Raw genomic sequence first — 6,000 nt, forward strand, 5'->3', positions numbered from 1 at the left:
TGCTATCATTAGAAAGAGAATTTAAGTAGCTTTCGAATGCCAGAGGTCCCAGTTTGATACGAGGTATGATGTTTGAGAAATAAGGGAAAAAGTAAAACCCATTTCTAACAGACAACAGATTTTTTTTTTTTTTTTATTCGGGGAGCTCTAGCGAAAAACTTTTCTCGCCACTGTTGTTTTTATTTTTTCATCCTATGCAGAATTAATTTCACTGGCTTTCATTTGAGACCAAATGGTGATCCTAGGCCTCATAGTTTTCAAGAAAAATGCAAAAAACTACAGTGTACCCACACTGTGTTGTGACTGTAGGGCAAATTCCTGCCTTCCTCTAAGCTACTGCACGTATTTCACCAATTCTTTGTACACTGTCAATATTTGTTATAGCTGAATACTAGCATTTGGTGCTGGGCAGAGGCGGTGTAGTTGATTAGAAACAGTAGCACAATCTTCATTAGGCCAATGGTTGATAACAACCAGGAATGCTTCACAAACATCAAATTTCCTACTGCAAACACCAAATCTAATCACAACAGTGCCCAAACACTATACACAAGCACTACTGGTATAGTGAAATATGTTGCATGGCCTGGTCAGGGGTAAGAGTGGAAATTTAAAGGGACAGAACCACAGAGTACCTTCCCCAGTCACAGCTCATTTGGTACTGAATAACCTGTCCCCTTTCTTGCTGGTACTGAGACCCACAGTTGCCAACTCATTACTTTTGATTAGGAGCAGGGAAGCTATGATGCCTCCAAAAATGACGCCGATTGGCTGAAAACTTTTTCTCTGACAAAAGTTATTATGCTGTAATGACAACAAAATCGTCAATGTGTATGGGCGCAGTGTAATGGGGTGTATAAAAGCCCGCATTGCCTGGAGGCAATGGGGGGATCCTCTCTTTGGCACAGTGGTAATGTGTGTGCGTATCAAGCGCGAGGGCCCGCAATCGAATCTCGGCCAGGACTGTGATTAATTTGTTAAGTTTCATTTCAGTTGTTGCAGCAGCCACATCCAAATGACGACAAACATCTCATCGTGTGCAGAGGGTTTTAGTATCATCAGCAAATTTCGAAATCTTACAACATAATCCTTCATCAATATCATTTATGTATATTAAAAAAAGAATAATACCTAACACTGAACCCTGCGGCACTTTACTGGTAACTTTTATCCAATTTGAATCTTCCATTTATTACAACTCTCTTTCTTCCAGTGAGCCAATCTTCTACCCACCCAAGCACATTGCTGCTGAAACCATGTGCCTTTTGCTTCTGAAGGAGTCTTTTGTGTGGAACTTTGTCAAAACCCTTTTGAAAATCGAGGTAAAGAACATCAACAGATTTAGTCTTGTCATACATGTTCAATATATTGTCGAAAAAGTCCAACAGATTCGTGAAGAAATAGCAGTTACTTCGAAAAACATGTTGCGAATCTTTGATGAGACTGTTTTATACGTATTTAACAAACTTGTCTCTGATAATAGGTCCAAGCAATTTCCAAACCATGGATGTTTGACTAATTGGGAGGTATTTTTCTGGTTGTACTTTGTTATGCTTTTTGAATATTAGGGTTATGTTGGCAAGCTTCCATCATGTGGCATCTATCTTACTGCTCTTAAGTGATTATTCAAAAAGTTTAGAAAATGAAGCAGGGGCGTCATTTGGGGGGGGGCAGCGAGGGGCGCTCGCCCCCCCCCCCCAAGGTTTCTGAGGGGGCCTCCAAAAGAACAGGGAAGTGAGCAAGGAAGTAAAAAAGTTGCTCCATGGCAGTATTGTGATACCAACCCTAACGTATGGAAATGAAGCTTGGACCTATTGGAAGGACTGAAGTCAAGGGTTAGAGCAGTGGAAATGAGTTGAGTGGAGCTTGTGGAGTTATGTGGAGAGAGGCTGGCAAATGAGGATATAAAAGAGGGTTGTAGTGTGGATGTGGATGTGATGGAATGTGTTAGGAGAAATACATTGAGATGGTTTGGCCATGTGGAGAGGATGGAGAGCGAGAGACTAACAAGGAGAGTGTATGCAAGAGGTGGATGGGGGGAGAGGGAGGGGGAAGCCGAGGATGAGATGGAGGGATGGAGTGGAGAGGTATATGAAAGAGAGGTGTTGTGAGCTGGGAGCAGGGTAGTGCAATGGCATTGGACAGGGCGATAAGGAGGCGATTTGTTTGTTGCCACCATCTACGGAATTGAGGCGTCTGGCAATAGACAGATAGACAGAAATAAATTAGATTAGACATGTGTCACGGGGTTTTTGAAAAGTATGTAATATTAAAGAATATTATTCAATAGTACTTAAGAACAGGACAATGAATTGTCTTGTGAAAATCAAGCAATGTTTACTTTATGCCGGCCTACTTCGCCAATTCTCTAAGGACGAGAAATTATAATCTTCCTCAACAGTACACAGCAGAGACTAATTATTCACACGTGCTGTTTATTAGTACTGTTGGCCTTTGGAGAAAGTGACTCCATCCCTGACAATCAATAACTAATGCTATTAATGATAACAAGTTCTTGCTGATGCATTAACTCCTAGATGGCACAATGGATTTGAGTTAATACAAAAGGACTGGCCTAAGTACCAGTTATGAATAATACAAAGCGTTTATGCAAGCTACGAGCTGCAACTAGAATAAGTTTATGGAGAAATAAAACACGAGTTTACATTACATTATGCTCAAGAAAAAGAGCTGTTAAATTTATTGATTACAAAGAAATAAATTTATGTTACATTTCAAAATGAATTCAAAATGAGGAGATTGCACTCACTCGCTCACTCAAAAGCTAACTCTTAAACCTAGGAAAAAACGAAAAGAAATACTGGTCAGAAAAGTGGACAAAACGGATGACTGGGCATTGTTGCTGAGGAAGGATGCTGTACACGCTAAGTCTCTCGCCAATCACACTAGGTTGGAATTCAACGGCGGCGGTGGGAACTAGGCATCGTTGCTGAGGGAGGATGCTGCCACACACACTACCTGCTTCCACGGCGCTCAAATCTTGACTGATTCAAATTGTGGGAGAGAGGCGAGTGTCGTGGCCGCACTTGCTAACGGCCAACGAGTGTGAGCGATACACACCCGCAATATCAGGCGGAGGTTAATGTCGCGCACAAAGATGATCACTTATGAAATTGTGAAAAATGTCCTGAAAAACACTCCCAATCGGGTGAATACGTGGGGGTTAAACTGAGCAATAAATACTGGGATTCCACTAGAATTCGCGGTTTCCCACCAAAGTTAATGTCACGAGTTTATTCAAATACTTAATCGTGCCAACTGGTGACATTACACCACATCAAAAATGATTTTTTTTTTTTTTCAGGAAAAATTTCAATATACATACACATAATTCCTAACTCAGTCACACAAGATTCACACTGTGGTGTGTGTGTGTGTGTGTGTGTGTGTGTGTGTGTGTGTGTGTGTGCTATCCTGCTACAGGAGAAAGTCACAGTCGCTAGTGAGCGAAAAACCTCGTATTTACGTTAATAGAAGCAAGCTTGAGGGAAAAACTCCATGACGACGGTGAAAAATCCTGTACTCAGGTCAAACTGAGTGAAAAGTTTGCTACATTTACATTAACAACTAATTGTTATGTAGAGTGATGTATGTAATACACGGTGTAGGTGTGACAGTTGTGGTGTAACTGTGCCTACGTGTAAAATTACATAATGCAAATCAATAATAAATGATGAAGACGAGGCAGAAGAGAAGAGGCGGCAACTTGTGTCAGGGACGATCAGCTGTTCTGCACGGCAATGCTGCACCCGCCAGCTGCACCTGAGGATGGAATCAAGATGGAGCATCAAAAGTGTCATTTCTCTCTCTCTGCCTAGCAATCAGTACTTATGTCATTATTAACCAGGAAACGTAGTCTTAGGATTCACAAATCTCTCAGGACCCTTATAGTTTACTGGTTAACGCTTATTAACTAGGAAATGTGCCAGTTCTTGAATTGCTCAAATCTCTTAGAATGGTCAGTTTACAAGTTAACCTAACATTATTAACCAGGAAACATGCCAGTTTTTGAATTGCTCAAATCTCTTAGAACGGGCAGTTTACTGGTTAACCTAACTCTACACTTACAATTAATGACAGGAAGCTGAGAATCGCTATGCAGTCTCGGGCAGGTAACATTTTAACACCCACCGTAGGTGTGAACACACATGTGGATATTGTGCATTCTCCGGGAATCCTCAGAGAGGCCCATAGCTCGAGACATTCCACAAGGTAATTCATACACAGCCTTGGACTGTCTCAGCAGGGTTCTCAAACATCCTCCTTAACTTATGGTATACATGTACTGTATATACAAGTCCTTGACGTAACGTGTCCTGTGGGACCAACGGGCAAGACGTCAGCAATTACTGGTACACTTTTAACTGGGATCCAGGCTGGTCCTTGGATTACTCAAATCTCTGAGAACGCCCGTCTTTGGAACCCGGTGTACAACAGTTGCCCGTGTTAGTCATCAGTTAGTAGGCGAGACATCGGGTCTGTACCCACATTACCACTGCCTTCCCTTTCAACTGACTCAGAGATTACGGGTGTGGTTTCGAACAGCACAGGAAGGACATGTCCCTGATTAGTGGTACGTGGACACACATTGCAGGAACACACAAAACTATCAATCTCTCGTCCCATCCCTGGCTAGAAGAAGTCACCTTGGATATGGCCCTGGGTTTTCCTTTTGCCCAGGTGACCTCCTGATGCTGAACAATGACCCCATTCTAACACTGCTTGGCGGCACTTTGCTGGGATGACGAACTGCAGTCGAACCTCGCCCTGGGGTGTTCGTGACTCACGGTACAGCTGTCCTTGTTTACGAAGGAACTTGGCTTGACCTCCCCATGAATACTTTATCACTCTACCCTTTTGTTTCTTTCACACAGCAGCAAGTGTCGGGTCAGAATGTTGTTCTTGAACAACAACTTGGCTACACATCAGATCTTGCGGCGATTCAATGGTCACAGGGGTGATACAGTTTGGAGCCTCAGCGATGGCCCGTGTTTCTGCAGCCGAAGTCAGAGTAGCGTCATCTTCGGTGCAACTATCCTTGGCACCAGGAATATTGTCTATGATAAGGTCAAATAAAGCTTCTGGCATGACGACTGCGAGTGTCATACCAGTGTAAAATGGAGATGCCACCTGGATACGTGCCTCAGGGAACAATCTCACTGATCCATCTATAAGGTTAGCTTGGATCTGTCGACCTGTGTACTGCTCAGGCCGGACTAGGCTGTCTGACAGAGCAACCTGAGGAACCATTGTCTCTCAGGAACTTCACAGGAATGTCTCCCACAAACCCTGGCTGAACTAGGAAGGCACTGTCACCTGTGGGAGGGCCTGTGGAGGAAGCAGGTAGCCACTGATTAGGCTGCTGAATAAATGATGTGGCAAACATGGTGTCCTGTGAACTAGATACCTGAGGGGTCGTACTCACTGCCTGGGGAGATGGAGCATTGGCCACCTGTGGAGGGGGGTTCACTGTCACTGTGGGACTAGAGAACTGTGGGGGAGTACCCATACTGGTAGGGACCACCGTGCTGCTGCTGAGGAACGAAGGCTGCATTCGCCTCCTGCCTCCTATTCACTTGAGCTGGTGCTGAAAAGGACAGTCCCGATGGTCTGTTGCGTGGTTGATATTGCTGCTGGTTAGGGTACTTGTTGTACCGCTTCCAATCAGGTTTCTGAGTGTTTTGCCAATGGTCCTTCCTCTGCGGTTTTGGACCTTGGCCATTATTCTGAGAACGGCCTTGTTGCTGGGGTTCAGTCTGAGACAGTTTCCCAGATTTATCAGGTTTCCTGTTCCAGGTATGCTGCTTGAGAGTTTGATACCCGTATGCAGTGAAGAATGCGTCAGCCTTCTTCACTATTTGGCTGGCATCTCTTACCTGGCAGATCTTAAGCTGAGCTATAAGTTCAGTAGGCCACAACTTTTCTAGCTGCGTGCGCAGCATAAGGTCAATTATCCCCTCACGCATGGAAGGAATTTCA

Source organism: Coenobita brevimanus, chromosome 68, assembly GCF_032717465.1.
Source record: "Coenobita brevimanus isolate Jiangsu-jjx chromosome 68, ASM3271746v2, whole genome shotgun sequence".
NCBI lineage: Eukaryota > Metazoa > Arthropoda > Malacostraca > Decapoda > Coenobitidae > Coenobita > Coenobita brevimanus.